The sequence below is a fragment of the Chlamydotis macqueenii genome, chromosome Z (assembly GCF_036417535.1).
Source record: "Chlamydotis macqueenii isolate bChlMac1 chromosome Z, bChlMac1.mat, whole genome shotgun sequence".
NCBI lineage: Eukaryota > Metazoa > Chordata > Aves > Otidiformes > Otididae > Chlamydotis > Chlamydotis macqueenii.
In genome coordinates, this window is record NC_141593.1 from 62,627,041 (window position 1) to 62,647,200 (window position 20,160).

The window sequence follows — 20,160 nt, forward strand, 5'->3', positions numbered from 1 at the left end:
TCAGAATACACAGCAAATGATTAGTTCTAAATTCAGATGAATTGCTAAGAAGAGCTATTTTTCCTCCCAGCATTGCTTAATCCACCTGATTTAAAACCACCATATGTTCAGACAGAGGAAGAAAAAGGATAAGAACTACGTACTGAGTGAATCAGGAGAGTATTACCAACCCAACATATGCTTTCTTTTTCCTCTTCCATCCTCTTTCCAGTACTGCAATGATGTCAGTATAAGCAACTTCTTTAAAGATCTGAAGCTACAATATTCAAAGTTTTCTGCTTTATAGAGAATGAAATTTTGAATGTCAACAGAAGCCAACTTCACAGCTTGGAAGCTGTTTTTTTTTTTTCCAAAAGTAGGGACTGGTGATGCCCAGGAAGACTGGGCGTGATAAACAGAGACAGTTCTTAAATTAGGGTTGTATGGCTAGTACACTTGACATTTTACTGGTTTAGAGGCGTCAGTTTTGTCAGCTTCACTTTTCAAGGCTTAAAGAACTAAGTCCAATTTGTAACCTATAGTTATCCCATCCACTACGACAAAAGCATTTCATTAACCAGCTTTAAGTGATTTCTCATAGACATTTTTCTACTTCTCCCTTTTTCAAATCATGGTTGTAAAGAAACCCTCTGAAGGGACAAAAATGATTTATCTTAGAAATAAATAATTGAATTTCCTCTCTCAAAAATAAAACTGATGTCCTGCTTTTGGCTTACAAATAACCCGCCACTTGATAACATTTCACTTTGGCTGCTTCCCTTTTGTACATTATCTTACATAATCTAATCTTTAGAAATTTAGCTTTTGGAGTTGTTAATAATAACAGATGATTAATTTCAGCAGATCCTCATTAGTAACACTATTAGTTTCACATCCTCATTAACCTGTCAGATAAGAGTGTTGGAATCACCATTGTAAGAATCAAAGCAGGTTCTAATAAGTTCTAATTAAGGTGAATGAGGTGTCAAACGTTATCGTTCAGTGTGTTTGTATGTTAGGGAATTGATAGCTTTCTGCTCAGATTTAATTGCAGATGATACATAATTTTTTCAACTTTGTTGTATTATGCCTCTGATTACAGAAATTACAGGGATAGTGCTATAGCCAGAGAAGAACAAATTTATTATGAAATAAAGTGCTATGCACACCATTTAACAGAGAGGCAGTTGCTGGAGAGAGGTACATGTATTTATGTAGTCCTTTATGTAAAAACATATGCTTCGTATTTGTACACTCTGCAATTTGGTGTATTCAGCCTATAGGGGACTTCAGATTTAAATTAAGTACTTAAGAGGTCATGGTTGTATACAAGGATGCATGAAGAGCTGAATTTGATGTATAGCAACATGACAGAGTCAGATTTAAAACTCCTAATGACAGCCATCTGGTTCTGATCAGCATGGCAGCGCTGAAGTATTCTTAAGGCTCTGTCAGAGAGCTCAGTGATTACCTTAGGATAAACTTGATTGAGTCCACCAAAGTGGGTCATTTAATATTGCTGGGCTAGCTATAGAAAAAAACTGTCTCTAAAGTGCAAGTGTGAAGCTCAAGCACTATTTCTGTTCACACAGATAACCAGCACACTGTAAAGACCTGAAATACCTTATGTCTGACAAAAAAGAAAAATGAGGCTGGCTTATAGCTATTAGTATCACTCATGTCTCTCAGTTCATTACCAAGGATTCATCTGGTTAATTCACTGGAGGGGGTTACAAGGCAAGAGGAGGGGCAAATAGAGTTGCATGATAAATTAATGGTGTGTAATTGGCAAATTAATTACAGATAAGCATTTCTGAAAATGTGTAATGCATGGCAACAATACATCCATGCCTGACGAATGACAGCTTTTTGGGATGTACTAAGTGCAGTTAGAATTTGCTGCCCACCTCTCTGCCATATTATCTTTTCCCATTCCTCAGTTGTGATGTTGCCTTCCTCAACTTCATCATAAGCTGCTGAAAGGACGACTTGAAGCCCATATTCAAAAAGTTTGATCTGTGGGCATTAGGCCCATGCGGGCAGTTCTAGTGCTTCTACTTCACTGAAACCCAAACATTCTCTTTAACAAATACTAAACTCCTGTTGCTACCAATGTCATTCAAGCCATACAATTATTAATGAGTTTATCCCTTCCCAAGTATCAACTGATAGCCACAGAACCAACAAAAACCAAACAGTGAAGAGGAAGGGTGAAGGAAGGTTACTAACTTAGAAAATGTGCAAAGACAGATTGGTAAGTATCCTAAGCAAGGAAGCACGGGAAGCAAAGGGAGAGAGAAAGACCAGAAAGGCACTGGGGCGGGGGGAAGAGAGACTGGGGAAAAGAGATGTGGTTAAGATTGAAAACATTTGCTGCTGAAAGTACCTGTTTGCAGATGCTCATTCTTCCAAAATTCTCACCTTTCTGCCTCATGATTATATATAACTAGTCTCTGCTTAAAGGTGATTTTTTCCCCCCTTTTGCAGTTGGAGTAAAATGCATTCAGCTGTTTCTGATTTTCGCCTGAGTGAAAACACTACACTCTTCTTTTTAATAAAGAAAGAGAAAAGTTGTTGCAACTGGATTTTTTCTCCTTAGCATAACTTAGAAATGACAAAACTTTGATATATGAAGCTCAGCATGTAACTAGTCCCCAGTGAATTTGACATATTTTGCTAGGTTGTATGAGTTGATTGTAAAATAATGGAGTTACGAACATTTTAGAGCACGCCCCAGAGCAACTGTAGCAGAAAATTCCATCGATGTTTAAATGGAGTTGTTAACCATAGACGTGCACATGTGCATGAAGCTGATTCTCTGTGTAACACAATACTTGAGCTACAGCAAAGGTAATTTTTTTTAATAGTCAACTATTATTCTAGATAACCTCAAAAGGTTTTTTTCCCTATCTTGTTATACACCTCAATATGTTATTGATCAAAATCATAGGAAATTAAGAAGATCTTTTCACATTGTCTGCCATACAAGACACAATAAGCTGCTCTGGAATGAGAGGTTAGTCACCGCCAACCTGGTCTGAACTCTCTGGGAAGTTCAAACTATGGTTTTCTCAGTTTTGTTTAGTGGAGTCAAACCTCAAACGTACAAGAATGTGAAAAAAACTTTACTGTTCTTGTATAAATAAAGTAAAATTATTAAATTTTTGGCTAATGATTTTAACAAGAATATGTTGCTGAAAGCTATTTTTTATTTTCTATAGGCTTGATCTTGTTTCCTTTGAAATCAAGAATAATAGGATTGAGGTCCAAATCAATATGATGACAATAATGACAAGACTGTAAATGTTTCATGAGGCGAATAAACTGCAATTTCTTTCTAATAATTTATCTTGATATGAATGAAAAGCCATTGGAAAAAAAAATAGCTTATTTTGAAAAACGAGGTAGTCTGTTTCCCTGGCACAAAACTTCTTATGCACACCCATGTGCAGCTGAGCTACCTCAGAATGCAAACTGTTCAAGATTTTATAAGCTGATCAAGTTTGGGCCTTTTTTTTTTTAACAAGATGGACAATTTCCAAAGAAAACCCAGGTGCTGTAGGACACGATGTTGATGAAATGGTAGGTGGCACGTTTCTCTGCAGTATGCCATAGGCCCTCATCAACCTTACCCTGAATATACGCTTAAGTTTAAACGTTAAGGATTCTCTCTGAAGTGAATGGGTTTATTCACACTTTTAAATTGAAATAAGTGCATAATTGATTTTCTGGATTAGAGTCTGAATCTTCCAGGATGTGTCCGCTGCTGGAGACATCCATTAGAAGAGGATGAAAAGGGAGCTTTTAACAATACACAGTAGTCACTTGTGTTCCTGTGATATGCTTTGTAAAGATAGGGTAAGTAGTAGCACTAGAGTAGCCACTTTGTGGTTTAGAAATCATTAATTAGCTATCATAACACTGATGTATACTGTTCATGCTTATAAAGGGTAATATAAGTGTCAAGCCTACAAGACTGTTGTACAGGAACAAAATGTTTCCTTTAACATATTCAGAGTTAAATTGAAGTGGACATTTCCTCTCTGGGTTTTGAACGTTGCACTATGGATTGGCCAGGCCTCTAAAAGTTCTTCTTGTATTTTCACTTGGAAAAACAGGTGGGTTTTTTGTTAATGTCTGGTAAAGTTCTAGGTATGGATACAAACGAAACACAACATTTGAGTTCATGGGACCACAAAACTCTGGACAATTGCTAAGGGCAAGAGTTTCTGTGGAGTGAGCAGTAATTGCTACTACAATTTGCAGAACAACTCTTCAGTGTACTTCATGATGGAAGGTACTATACATGGTAAGTTGTTACTGATGTTAGTGTGATTAAACAGTGTAAACTTCTACTGCCATACTGAGAAAATAAATTGTAGCAAATATTTTTACTGATTCTTTGAAATAAATATTTTTTTTACTATGCTGGTACAACATATAAATCCAGAAAAAAAAGGGGGGGATTTTTATTTTCTACCCTTGTTCTGTGTGCTTTTGATTGTAACACAATTTTTCTTGGCACTAGCCACAGCTTAACATTGTATTCCATACATATGATTTTAAGTTAGAAGTAGAACACTCAGGTGTGTACTTTTCAGCGCATCTGCTTTGGTTGTTGCTTGAGCTGAGTGCAACTGGAGGACATCTAGCATATGAAAGGATATATTTGAAAAGATTAAGCTTTATTTATAAATGACACAGGAAAACCGACAATGTGGAGTATTTGCAAAAGAAAACGCACTATTTAACATGGTTGCAAAACATAGCCTGTAACAACGAGTAATGTTCATTGATTGGCCATATTTGAAATACCAGAGCATACAGAATCTCTCCGAAGAGAGATAGCACAGAAAAATCCAGCATTTTGACTTTGGCTTTAATAGAGTTGTCCTGATTACATAGCACAAGCAATGATAAGCTTGATTAAGTGACTTTATTTCACTGAGGTCTTTAAATAGCTGAGTATGTATTTTGTAGGTTAACCTACTCAGTTACCTTTGTGTTACCATGGCAATAAAATACACACTGGAATTGACATTTGACATTCTTTTAATTTTTGTAATTTGCAATCAAGACAGCTCTATGAGAATGCTTTATTTTAAGATGGCCTGGGAATAGCAGAAATGTAAATAACATCTTCCCAGTAGCCATAAATCATAGTAAACTGTATGTATTGGTTACATTTGCTTTTGAAAACAAGTATGTGACTTGGAATCACTTGAATAATTCCCCGTGCGCATCAGTTTAATAGTCAGCATTAGTCTGAAATGCAAGCGGAATATTTGCACTTAATTGAAAAGGAGCTAGAAAGTAGACAGAAATCACCATTTTGGTCATTGTCTAAATCCCATTTCTTAAATACTGCACTTTCTTTTCCCAAAGATACAGAGACACAACCAAGAAGGGCCACAAGTGCCATCAGATGCATGGGGTGGGTTGTACGAGCGTGTGAAATGGTCTAGAATGACACTGGTTGGATGAGAGGCAACATGACAGAGACGTATAAAATGATGAATGGCAGTGAGATTATTCATGGCTTCTGAAAAGAAAGAGGGGGCTGAAATTTTAAAACAACTAAAAGGAAATATTATTTCATTGGACACATAAAAATGAAGTCTATAGAGCTATCCCCACAAAAGACTGAATGTATACATAGGTTTAAAAAGGAATTAGATGGTAGATTTTCTGGTGGCTATTAAATATAACTGTCCAAATACAATCTCTAGCACAGAAAGTCAATAAATTGCTGGGAGGAAGAAGCTGGAAGGAAATGAGAGCAGACCAATCACTTTTTATATGACCTGTTCCTTTTTCTTATGTGTCTGCTATGGGTATTTTTCAGACACAGGGTACATATTTGATGCACCTTTCATCCAACTTGGTTTGTCAATTCTTAGGTACCTCACCTGGTAACAAAAAAGCATACATTTCAAAGGTCAGTCACATCAAAATAGGTCTGCTGTAGATAATACTATTACTTCAGCATTTAAGGACACCTAGATTTAGACAGGAAAAGCTCCTGCGGCAGATTTCCACAGTAGCTGTGATGGCCTGAAAAGAAGTCCTGGAAATTTCCAGGGTACAAAATCTGAATTGTTTAATTCAAATAAGGTTTGCAGGGACAGTTTTCCAGTTTCTGACTGCTGTCTTCTGCCAGAGCAGTGCTTACATTTCCTTTGGGGCTCTTAAAATACTTTTGAGGGGAACATTTTCCCCACGTACTCAACCATTCTTTTGGAAGAGTCCAAGTACGTTGCTGCAAAACACAGTCAGTGATTGTGTTTCCTGGCATAAAGGAATGGAGCAACTTATAACACATCTTGACTAGATTTTTCCAGTCTCAAGGGGAAAGTACTTTGGAAAAAATACTTTTGGAGTATTTTGTCTTTCCAGTCAGAAGTGGCAGTCTAATCAACATACTCTTTTCTGTAGACAGAAGAATCATAGAATAGTTTGTGTCGGAGGGGACCTTTAAAGGTCATCTAGTCCAACTCCCCTGCAAGAAGCAGGGACACCTCCAATTAGATCAGATTGCTCAGAGCCTCGTCCAACCTGGTCTTGAATGCTTCCAGAGATGAGGCATCCACCACCTCTCTCAGCAACCTGTTCCAATGTTTCACCACCCTCACAGGAAAAAATTTTTTCCTTATGTCCAGTCTGAATCTACCTCCCTCTATTTTAAAACCATTACCCCTCATCGTATCACAATAGGTCCTGCTAAATAGTTTCTCCCCATCTTTCTTATAAGACCTCTTTAGGTACTCTAAGGCCACTATAAGGTGTCCCTGGAGCCTTCTCTTCTCTAGACTAAGCAGCCTCAACTCTCTCAGCCTGTCTTCATAGCAGAGGTACTCCAGCCTTCTGGTCATCTTCATGGCCCTCCTCTGCCTCACTCCAACAAATCTACGATGATCACCTATATATACAAAAAAATCAGAGGTCTGATAAGCTGATTCCCCAGCACAAAGTAAATCAGCAAGACTTCCTGACTTCCAAGATGCTTAACCTGAACTCAGGATCTCGGTAACTTACAGTGTCACAGAAATGTCCAGTTCAAATGTAGATGTCATGATCACAGTCCATAATGAACTGAAACAAAATGGGATTCCTCACTCCAAATTTTGTGGTTCCAGCTTGCCTTCAAGTTTGACCTCTGCTTTCCTTTGGATCAGTCACTTAACAATGCTTAAACCTTTAATTAGCTTCATTTGGTTACATTGGTTGAATGTGTTACTAAACATTGATTCTTTAATTCTCACAAGATACCTATTAGGCAGGTAAATAAACATTAGATTCCCTGTGCTACAGATGGAAGAAAAGAATGATTGAGTAATGTGTGCAAGGCCACGCAGTGAGACTAGCGGTAAAACATTATTTAAAAGTCAAGACTGCTTAATTCATCTGTCCTCTAGGCTGTCCTCTGCAGCTCAGAGCTTCTCATTTCTATTTCACTTTGCTAGACAATTTTACCAGGACTGCTAACTTGACCTGTTTGGCTTTGGCTGTTTTCTTTCTCACTGAGGTCCATTATCAGAAAGCTATATCCTAGTTCTGTCCTCAGTGCAGGAAGGCACAGTGATGCATCAGACATGCTGTTTGAGAGTATGGGAAAGTGGTGGGAACCATCAAACCTGTATGTTCATGCAACCAGGTTTTGTTCTGGCATCTGCTCCTGGAGTAACCCTGCTGTAAGTGGTGTCTGGGAAGTGAAGAGTTCACTGAAAAGGGACAGACTCCCTAGTTCGCCAAGGACTTTTTCTGGAAAAGCATGATACAGCTGAAGAACATTATCATACAATACAGCAATCTTTGACAACATACAGTATAGAAAAATCAATGCTGTGCTTTTAAACACAGTCTGAAATATGTTCATAAAGCAAATGTCTTTTTTTGTTGTTATTATAAGGTGCTTCTGTTCAGTGAAGTATAATATAAAACAATAGGTCTCTTATTACCACACAGCACTATATAGCAGTATTTTGGCTGCATCAGCATCTTTTCTTAACTTTGCAGTCCATCCCAAGGTAAAGTTTTACATACTGTAATGTCAGTGAAAAAAACTGTCAGCATTTTGTGGTATTGTCAACTGATACCCGATAGAATTAGAGTAAGGATGCCGGGACAGCTGGCTGCTGTCACTCTGACATTGTCATATTGTGGAGCCAAGGTTAAAAAGCAGAGACAACAATCCTCTTCTTTATACAGAACTGTTACGTCATTCATTGTCTCCAAAGGCCTACCAGTCATTTTCAAGTACTTAAAAGGTAAATTTGACAATGAGTTACGTAAGTGCGTGTGTCGTATTACCATAAATAATAGCCCTAAAGTTATTTCTGAACTCACTGGCTACACTGGTAAGCACAGCTGTATTCACCTTTCTCAGGCACTTTTATAAGGCAAATATTGAAGTTTGGAGAAATTGAATATGGAGCTGCCTGCTCACATCTACTATGTGATTACCTGAAAATAAGTTCTGATATCAACAGGCACTGAAGATTTTGCAGTTTTTCAAAAAAATCTTGAGATAGAAAGACTGCTTGGGGGCTGGGAGGGAGGAGTAGAAGTAGGAAAATGGGGAAAGTTACTGGATCTTCCAAACAGGATGAGAGTGGGAGGTTGTTAGGTTGCAATGACCAAGCAATGCTGCAAAGGCTCTAAGATTTCTCTGTATTGCTTTTTGTTTCTTTACCTGGCAGAGATATCGTCACTCTTTTGCTAATTTTTCATGTTGTCCTTACTAGCTAATATGCTGGATAGAACTGATCTGCTGAACTCCACTCCTATTTCGAATCAGGACACAGGAAGCAGCATGGAGTATCTGCCACCCCTTTTCCAAGACAGTTCCCAAGTTTTTTAATATCCTCAGTGATGATAATCCAATAAAATTTCACACTGCCATCAAAAAATAAAGAGTAGTGCAGAGAAACACTGCAGTTAAAAATGAATATTTTTGTATGGGATACTATTTAGCACAGAGCAAGAGGGATACAATGCCTTCCTGATTGTGGTTCTGATTTGGAAGCTGTTACAGACATCAAGAGATGCACCTAACCATGCATCATATTTACTATTTTTTCCTCCTAACAACAGGAGCAGACTCATCTGCATCTGTTGGTAGAGTTGCTCAACATTTCATTCAGTGTTAGGCTAAGTGATATTGATGGCTTCTAGTAAGATACAGATGGTTAAAATGAGTTACTGTGGTAGGTGTAGAATATATTGTTGACCTCTGCTTAAAAATAGTGCTCAGTATTAGTGACACAGATTGTGTTCCCAAAAGCAATAGCCAGGATGTTGATAGAGTTTAATAGGATGAAGAAGCCAAACACAAACATGCCCTTCACAGCAGGGACAGACCAAACCCCTGGCCAGAGCTGTGATACAGAGTCAATTAAAAAATACCTGACAAAATTAACTATAGCAGACACAATTAATTTGTGTGAATATGAAGAAGGATAATTAGTTGGTAGTTTGACACTGGACTACAATGTTACAATAGCACATATTTTCAAGCTTCGACTTTTGTGCCAAAGGTTGTATCAAATGGTAAAACAAAAGATTCCAAACTTTGTACTAACTACTTAATCCTGATTTTTCAGCTTCTCCAGTTCCATATTCTTCCCATAGATAATCAAAGACCCAGTGATCTGATCCTGTAATGTCCACTTACTGCAAACATATTAATCTAATCAAAGAAAGGTAAAACATATTACTACATTGAGTCAATTTTTAAGTCTACCTGACAGAATTAATAGAAAATAGACTTCAAGGTCTAGATTCTGCCCAGCTGAGATCTGAGTAACTGCAGGAAGCGCCCCTCTCTCCAGTCAATGATGAAGGCTAAGGGTGGAAGAGAACACAGTCAGACTTCTAACTTAATAGCATTTTTAAAATGTATGGAGTGCCAAATATTGAAAATTGACCCATAACTTTAAATATTTTCTCATTAGGTATTGTGAAATAGTTATCTACAAGGGTTATTAAGGATATTAAAAACATCTTTATGAAAAACATTAAATAGATTTTTACCAGAAAATACTTTTTTTCTTGAGCTATCAGCAAATGATATCCTTACTGACATGAAAAAAATCCAGAAATAAATTGCACTGCAACATGAAATTTTTTAAAAGTCTTATTTCTCTCCTGAAGGGTGATTTGCATTCCTTTTTTTTTTCCTTTTGTCTGTTTATTTATTCCACATATCTATTTAGTGTTAGAGTTTACTTGCTAAAAATTTCCAGGCCAACATAAAGAATGAATAACTGTTTGAGGGAGAGCTACCTGGACAGAAATGATGAACAGAGCATCAATAAATCTATGTGAGCTTGACATCAATGAAGATATCAAAGTCACTGCTGAAAGACAGATGGTCAGACTTTTTGGCCCAATACTGTGTGGAATCATCCTTTTGTGTGACCCGGAAGACAGTGGTATCCAGAGAAACAGAATCATAGAATAGTTTGTGTTGGAAGGGGCCTTTAAAGATAATTTAATCCAACCCTCCTGCCATGGGCAGAGACATCTTTCACTAGATCAGGTTGTCCAAAGCACCATTCAACGTGACTTTGACACTTCCAATGATGGAGCATCTACAACTTCCCTAGGCAACCTCTTCCAGTGTCTCACCACCCTCATTGTAAATACATCTGATAGTCTGTCTTGTAAGTACAAGATTTGGAGTCAGGTGGTCTGAACATTGCCTTTTGTTGCAATACCCCTCTAAGATACATTTTCTTAAATTCCAGGAGTGTAGTATGATATATAGGTGGTTTTGAGATGAAAAACAGAAGCAAAGATAGCTAATAACTTGGGTATATAAAAGTACTTAATACCAAACCCTGGACTACACAAAATTTTCTGTGAGGTGATCTTCTTGTAAACTCAGTATTTGTCAAGGAGGACGTGTCTTCAACGTTAAGTTCAGTTACACTATCAATCTCAGTTACAGCCTCTAATATTATTTATATGGCAAGTAAGGAACCTATATCTATGTTGTTGTATTAAAATACAGAAGAGATCTAGTATTTTAGTGTCTCACTTTGTTTTGTTGATGTCAATGGCAGATTTTCCAATGGCTTCAAGGTTGTGACATCAAGTTTACAACAAAGAGGTACGGTCATTTTGAGGGAGAAAATTTAAAAAGGTTAGTTCCTTCAAACAATAATGTCAATGTCCAAACTTTAACTTCTAATGCTAGAGTGTCAGGGATGGGAATTTCCTTAGTGGAAATTTAATTAGTTTTAGAAGAAGATTCTTTTTAAATGTGTTATTAATTATAGTTGTTTCATTTTGTTGTAAGAAACTGTTTTAACCAGAAAAATAAATCGTTTTAAGGATTTGAGTATATTAAGAAATCCATAGCAACAGTTCCAGTTCTGGAAGATTTGTTCCTGGATACACTAAGTAAGATAACCTGAAAACCAAACTTTCCCTCTGAAGACATAGATAAAATATTTGGTACTCTAGGCTTTGTGTATTTTTAATTATTTTCTTTGGTTTTGTCAGGTAATAATCAGATTGCTTAATTTTCTAGTTAATAGAAATTGTATTCTGGTGAACTGTAAACTACTGAGAAAAAATAATTGCCAATTATTGGATAAAGAATGTTATTAGAGGTAGAAAAAACAATGCATCCATGAGCTAATGGAAATAAAACCAATAAGCCCTGAAAACAGCAAAGGAAACATTAATTCAGTCAGCGCCCTTTCAGTTCGCCTTAGGAATCATGAGTAGCAATTTGAAATCCTGTTTTTCTCCTGGGAAGAAGTGATGCCTGGAATATGATATAAACTATACTGATCAAATAAAAAGAGAAGCCACAGGCTAAAACAGAGAGAAAGAAGTTACAACAAAGAAAAACAGCTAGTTGTATGAAATGACACATTTATACACCAGCAAAGTAAAATTAGAATCCTCTCCATTTACTGTATATCAGCTGCAGAAGAAAAATAGCTGTATTACAGAGACCAGACAACAGCCTAACATAAAATAAAGGAGTATTTTGAATCATCCCAGAGGATACCTTCCAAAATATGTACTTAGGATCTGCAGATAAAATGGTATCATTGTCTAGTTTTTGGATATCAAAAAGTGCTTGCAATAATCTTGAACACATTAAAGAGATTTAAAAAGAGAGTGTAAGTAAAAATCATGTGCAAAGCAATTTTCCATTAAAAAAAAAAAAGCTAACAAAGAAAAGCAAAAAAAGTCCTTTATCTATAGCAGAAGAATTACAGTGTGAGGGTTTCTTAATCTCTGGTAGCCTGAAATCTCTTATTCAGTCTAGTTTGACTGATACACAGTCTTTAGGCCTACACTGTCTAGTGAAAGAATAATGGTATACGTAAGTAAGTAATTGTTCTGGTTTTCTTAGCGAGGGGAGGGCCTAAGGTGGTAGCTTCTGTAGGAAACTGCTAGAAGTTGCTCCCCTTTGTTCAGTGGACTCAGCCGGGCCTAGGGCAGACCCACTGCTGGCCAAGGCCGAGCCAATTGGTAGCAGAATGTCCCGTGAAAACACCTCTGCGATAACGTATTTAAGTAGGGGAAAACAGAAAAAAAAGAGAGGAGAGATGTGAAGCAGCTGAGCGGGGGGCAGAGAGGGGGAGGCACGAGCCTCGTGGGCCTTGCAGGCCTCACCCTCTGGCCTCCCTCTGGGCAGCCAACTGGGCCCAACTCGGCCCAGCCTGGCTGCAAGAAGTGGAGAGGAGATGAGAAGTGAACAAGATGTAAAAAGGATCCTGAGAGGTGTCTGCCAGCCTGTTGTAAGGAACGGCTGCAGACGCCAAGGTCAGTGAAGAAGGAGGGGGAGGAGTAACGCGGCTCCTGGCCAAGATTCCTCTGCAGCTCGTGGTGAAGACCATGGTGGAGCAGGTTGTCCCCCTGCAGCCCATGGAGGTCCACGGAGGGGCAGAGATCCACCTGCAGCCCATGGAGGACCCCACGCCGGAGCAGGTGGAGGCCTGAAGGAGGCTGTGGCCCGTGGAGGGCCCTCTGGGACAGCTGTTCTAGAGGGACTGCACCCCATGGAAGAGATGACCCACGCCGGAGCAGTTTCACAAAGAACTGTGGCCCGTGGGAGGGACCCCACGCTGGAGCATAGGAGGAATGCGAGGAGTTCTTCCTCCAAAGATGATACAACGGCGTAAAACAGCCCGTGATGGACTGACCGCGACCCCCATTCCCTTTCCCCCCCCCGTGCCGCTCGGGAGGGGAAGGTAGTAGAGATAATGTTAAGCCCGGGAAGAGGGAGGGGTGGGGGGAGGTTATCTTGTTCCCTGTCTCATTCTTCTGCTAATTTTAGAAATAAATGAGTGTTTTTCCCCAAGTCAAGTCTGTTTTGCCCATAATGGTAACTTTAAGGATTTCTCCCTGTCCTTATCTCAAACCTTGAGCCGTTTTTTCCTATATCATCTCCTCCTATTCTCTCGGAGGGTGGGGGGAGCGAGAGAGAGACTGTGTAGTCTGGTCCCAATCAGGGCTGAACTATGACAGTAACAGTGCTGTAGGAAACCAGTGACAGTTCCAGAGCCTGGGACAGAGCAGTAAAGTAAGAGGTGGGGGAAAATGGTGAATTTATTTTTACCAACAATGTCTTTGAATCTGTTTTGTGCTAAACCATCCCTGTTTTATTTCAGTCTGGCATCATACTTCCAATAGCGAAGGAATAGTGCCTCAGAAATACTCTAGGTATTTGCATTTGCTATTACAAAATAATGGTTCATACTACAGTATGTGACAATTGAAAAAAAAATGCCCTGTAGCACTTTGTGGAAGTTTCACAGCAGAGATGTGCTCTTAGCTGAAAATTTTTAGTAAAATACATCAGTCTCAAATTTTAGCTTTGAAAGTGATATCTCTGCTAATTAAGGAGCAGCATGTAATGGGTGAGTTCGGTGGATTCATAACATAGTAGGTTTAGATGAGATCAAGCACCCAGAACAATAGGAGAACCCAAGGTCAAGATCTTACATCTACATGAAAATTTACAAAGAATTTTAATTATAATGCTTTAAGCAAATAATCCGAAAGTCTAATAGAGGTCAACTTAAACAACTGTTCCCATCCTTCATGCCTGTGAGAATATACATCAAGGCAGATGGCAAAAGAAACAGTCCACATCTGTGTTATGCTTTTGATCAGGAAGAGTGCAGTAAAACTGAGTTTTGCTCAAACCACAAAGGACATACAGGAGCTAAGGCACGTGTAGGGAGTGGCACAGGCGAGCTTTTTTTCACCAGGCCAGTCTGTTTTATTTTAGGTAATAGAATGGTATAGAAGTTTTATATTTCTATATATTACATTATTTCCTAAGATTCATACTCACAATATAAGCAAAAGGCAATTTTTCTTTTTGTTTCTCATTTATTTCCTGTATAAGAATCCATTTCCCAATGGATATCCACAACTTAGTAAGAGTTATAGCTAAAAATAATCTTTTTTTTTTTTGTTAGTTTCTGAAGTGATCTGGACTCTGCCAGGCAAACGGTTGCTAAAGAAAATGTAATTAGAATGATTTAAATTATAATTGGAATAATACGATTTCACAGTAAAGCAACAAATGCAATCATTGGATGAGTAAGTGGTATTGGTCTTTCATTCCATCACCATTTGAGTTTCTTTCCTATTCTGATTGGAAGGTAAATGAAAGTTTTAACTGAATACATTGGGCACGATATGAAATTAGATGCTATTTTCCACAGGTCACTTACCTCCTCATTACTACAAATTAGCAGTGCTCTGAAAAAAAAAAATATTGTCTCTGTTAATTTGGTGCTTTTGCTAATATTTTGTTTCCCTCCATTCAAGTTACAGTCCTACTGATAGCACACTATTTAAAGTTTCCTGTCACCATAGAGTTGCCGATTTTCTCAGGGACGACTTCTGTATCAGGTGTGGCTGTATTTGTGTGGAACATCTCTCAGCCTCGTGCATTCTACAGATGGAGCTCAGTATCACAGAGATATTAAGGCTGAATACTGAAATATGTCCACTCTTCCTGGGTGCCCAGTTTGGAACACCTATTTCCTCAGAATGTTAAAGATTTTTACATTGCTTGGCAATTGCAAAAGTAAGCCCCCTTGATGTCGAAGACAGCAATAAGCTCTGAAATCTGCAAATCATGTCACTGATGTCTCAAGCCGAGTGCTTAGAAGACAAGGAACTTCAATGGACTTCAGGTAGTACCTCATTAGGGGAAGATTCAGTAATTAGATTGATTTTTTGCTAGTTAAGTAAAGAAATCATGTATTTGTTTTACTATCCCTTACTTTACCCACTTTGTAGCTTCCAAATTCTGTGAAAGGTGGGGACCAGTTTAATAGACAATTGTCTATTAAAAAGTACAGGACTATCATTGCAGAGGTGCTTGCAAGCTAAGGAAATACATCACAAAAGCTACATATAGTGGGAGATTTAATAGGCACTGTAAATGGTAATTGATTACATTTGAATTAAAAAAAAATACTTTCTCACAGAAAAAGGCTACTATCCACCTCTCTCTTTATATGTATTTATGTGTGTGTTTGCTGCTGTTTCACTATTACTTATACGTATAAATGAATGTTTATCTGCACAACAGGTTTATTTTTCAGAATAAATCAATTATGTGCTTGGAATATCTTTGCAGAACTACATATTTGCTTTCTAAAAATACATATTCCAAATTATATCTGGTTGGACATCTAGAATTTAAGTCACTTACAACACATACTTACTTATTTATTCCATGTATACAGTGTGAGCAGCAGACTGGGAGATTTATTGCCTGAAAACTAATCCATGGGAAGACACTAATTTTGCAAATGAAGCTTGATATCACAGAGACATTAAGGCCAAATCCTGAAGTATGGCCATTTTTTTTTTTTTGTGATGTCCAACTTGAAACTTCTACTGTCCGTTTTCTTAGGATATTAAAGAGTCCTGAAATATTTCAAAAAATAGTGAGTTGGTAACAGCCTTACAGTCTGTAAAGGAGCCAGTTTCTCTCCATCACTGTGTTGTGTATTTCCAGCAGAATGAGGGCTGAAGCCTCAAAGTAGGTTACGGGATAGCAACAGATTGATTAATCTGCCTAGAAAATAGGATCCTCTGATCCAGCTGGCAAAGTAGGACTCAGAGGATGATTAACACTTTTTCATGTGTCTGCCAAACAACATGAGAAAGGCATCAGACAGCTCTCCAAAGATTAGATTGGGTTAGAGAGAAGATATTGTTCGGAGTACCTGAGAATGAAAATATAGTTGTCAAAGTTGTCAAAACTTATGACTGAAGAAGGGAAAAGGAACTGACTGTTTCAGGTAGAGTTCAGCATTTAAAACTGAAAGCTCTCTAGGGCTGCTCTGTTAATCATCCTCTCCAGAGAACTGAAAATAAGGGGCTACAAATGAAATAAAAGAATCCCTGCTTGCTAACCTTCTCACTGAAGTCAAAACCATGACAAAAAAGATATAAAAAAACCCTGAAGACACCACATTCAGCTGTTTGAAAGTAGCTGTAATGATGGCTTGTAACATCTCATTAGGAAACTGTCAAACCCCAGGTTGCTTTATAAATGGACAATCATGAGTTGCGATTACAAAAGAGAGGGAAATACAGTGACAGAACCAAACATTGCAGCAGGAGAAGATAAGGTGCACAGCATGTGCTGGGAGCCAAACCTGACTTTCTTCCTTTAAGTTCTTTAGAAAAATCTTTTAAAGGAAATACTAGGGTAACTTTCATAGGCAAAGAAAGAACAACATTTTAGACACTTTCCCATTGAAACTGGAATCTCTGAATGACAATACTGGTAGAGTAAAGATCTCAGGTGAGGAGCTTCAGGTATTTGACCTCAGGAGAGCACCCAATGAGATTTTTACTGTTTTGCTACAATAACATATTTAATACAGGGATGAGAGTGTGACAATGGACATACAGTTTTTACTGAGCCTACAGAAAAGAAGGCATACTGGGTCTTGCTAAAGTACAATGGTAAACTTAATCAACGACTGTTGATTAACTAAAGAGTAGCAAAAAGCAGTGAATATTTAAGAATGTTCTGGTGTGACAGAAACAACTTCCTGGATAGAAACAAGATGTGCCTGGGCTCCCACTTCTGGGGCAGCAACTTCCTCTGCAACTTGAGTAGTAGATGTATTTATGAAAGAATGACTTGAGAGATGTCCAGCTGTCCATCAGGAATTGTCTTATGTGGAACAATTCCAAGACCTCACTGAAATACGGAGAGGGAGGCTACTCCGTAAATAAATACATGCTGTGATAAAGGTCCCCCCAGGAAACTTGAGCCCAGGCAATCCTGATGGTGGTGGCAGCATACAGACCTATCTGCTTTGCAAAAATGGGCCTTCCCATTTCCCGAACACATTTATGCTATGCATTTATGTTAGGGACCTAACCATTAATGTTGGCCAAAAGCCACCTCTTCTGCCAGCTGAACTCTCCAAAGCACCGTCCAAGTCATGTGCACCTCGGAGCAGAAACAAGTAAGCCAGCCTGTCAGCACAGGAAAGAGAGAGGAGAAGGCACTGCTCACCCAAAATGAGCACCGGCCAGTTCTGCCCCTTTGGAAATGCATACCAACGGGCTTCCCTAAATTTCATATTAAACATGTAGAAATCCCAGAAATGGAACAGTAGTGCAAGGAGAAAACAGAAAGGAGTGAATGTTATTGTTATTCCTCTGAGGTTACAGTTTCTACCATTTTCTTTACTTACTATTGCTCAAAAAGCTAAGTTCTCATGGGAGATAACCCTTTAAAAACAAATAAATAATTATAAAGTCTTCCATGTAAGTTGGTTCAACTATTACATATGACATGATCGTGCTCAATACTTCTGTTCCTGTGGATTCTGGATTTGCCAGATAGTTAAATTCCCTGAATTGTGTGTGGGGCAGATTCCCTGACTATAGAAAGTTATTAGAATTAATCAGTCATAAAACCAAAGCACAAGTGTCACCATTTTAGTGGTATTTGTGACAGTTTCTCACACACCTTCATTCTTGATAATTATAGCTGTGCTCTTAAGAAAGCTGTTGGATGTTGACAACACAGAGAGCTTTCAAGCATTTTGAGGCAGGGTAACTGAAGGGGAGAAACCAGGAGGCTAAGGATGAATGTGTTGTTATACAGAGGAAATCTCTCAGACCTCAACCGAGATATACATGCTTTGACATTTGAGGCCAGAGACAATGTCAAGTATTCAGAGCTCAGGTTTATGCTTTTGAATGAGGCGACTTAGTTTTTTGTGTGTGTGTGTGTCAGCCACTTCCTCTGTGCACATTTTCTCTAACCTGTTAGTTGTCTTCCTAAGTGGACACATGCAGTGCCTAGCCCAGCGTATCAACTGAAATATATTAGGGCCTCTTTCTGTGTATTTCCGCTCTCCAGCTGAAGTTAAATATTCTAAATTTCCCTTAAACAACATATCTGTTCTTTGGAGTGTCTTTGCTTCTATTCCTAGCTCAGTAATAAATAATGCTTCTTTCAGTTTTGTGCATAGCAGCCTACACAGAAAAAGATATAAACTGATACCTACGAAGTTCCGTCTGCAAAAAGTGCAGAGCGTAATTCCTTGCAAATTTCTTTATACTTTATTGCCTCAGCATATATATCATCCGGCTTTTACTGTCTTTCTCTCCTTTACATCCTGTTTCTAGATATTTTAGAAAGTATGCATTAAACAACCTTAATCCAAAACTACAAAACTAGCTCTACGTGACCAGCCATCAACTTTTCAGTGTAAATTTGAAGCAACTTAGTTTTCATAAAAATGATAGATGAAAGAAGTGCATGTGCTTACCAATAATTTTCATGCCATAAAAACTAAAATAAATGAAACAAAAATTCCAAGCTTTCATCCTGAACAAAATACTCAAAAGCATATTTTTGTTCTAGAACACAAGCTGCTGATAGCTTAAATTAGAGGCCAGTCTGATGTCCAATTGACATGCCCCAATTTGCTTTCTTTCGTCACTTGAGTATATTCACAATTAACAGCTTAAGAGAACTTGGATTTCTTTATTGTGAGACGATAAGATCAGTCTTTGTGGATTACCCTCTTTCTGTCAACCAGTAAAAACTTCAAAATGTTTATGCAAACTTTTTAATTTCTCAAAATGTAAAGTCCTCCTACACTAGTAGATGTTGGATTTCATCCAGTTCTTTTGGTGTGTGTCTAGTAGGCATGCATTTATCAACACTAGCAGTCAGAGGGGGATTATTACAGAAACCAGAATGAGAGACCATATAGATCTCTGTAGGTGAACCTTAATGCACTTCTAATGCTGGTTCAGACTTCTCAACCATGTAGGCAAAACTTGGAGTTGCTGGCCTTGGAACAGGTCAATTTCCATGTAGGAAGGAAGGAGATCTGGAGTGGGTCCCAGAGAACAGTGCTCTCAAGACACAACTCGAAGAGTAGGAACAGCAGGAGAATTACTTATGATTCTTCCATATGCATTTTGTTGTATTATCCATTGCCCTATGCATCTGCCTACTTTGTTAATACTTGAGGCCATGCATGGTAGCATTTCTCCATGTTACTTTGTAAGTTGGTATTATAAAATGGTGGACAGCTGAAAAGAAAGCAGAAAGCAATAACATATTAGAGCAAAGTAGAAGGATCATAACCATGTAACTACATTATAAATCCTGATTTGTTTTTAAATTGTGTCGTGTTATTGGTGTTTGAGGTGATTATGAAATTGCAAAATACTTCACTTTGTTTAGAGTGAACATAATGCTGATGCAGGCAGGACAGAATTTCTCATTCTTATTAAAAAGTTAAATTCTGCCTACATTTCAGCTCAGCCCAGATTGCTTATTAGCAGGGATTGTCAATCACATCGTCGGAAATTTGTCACAGGAATACGTTTCTGTCATTCATATGAATGACAAGCTAAGTCAAGGTTGCCGTCTAGGATGAGACTTAAGGTTAACCTTGAGGTTAAAGATCAGTATTCCTGTGTAGTCTGGCTGAGAAAAATTAAAACACTGAGGTGGTCTAGTATGCACCGACTACCTTTCAGCTTGGATCTACTAAGACAACTCCATTAAAACTTAAAGTTATTTCAATTCAGTGCAAAACTTTAATTTTACTAGATTACAAGGATGTTCCATTTCCATCAGCATTCTTCTTTTATGCACTACAAGAAGAAGATTCTCTCATGCTTGCATTTGAT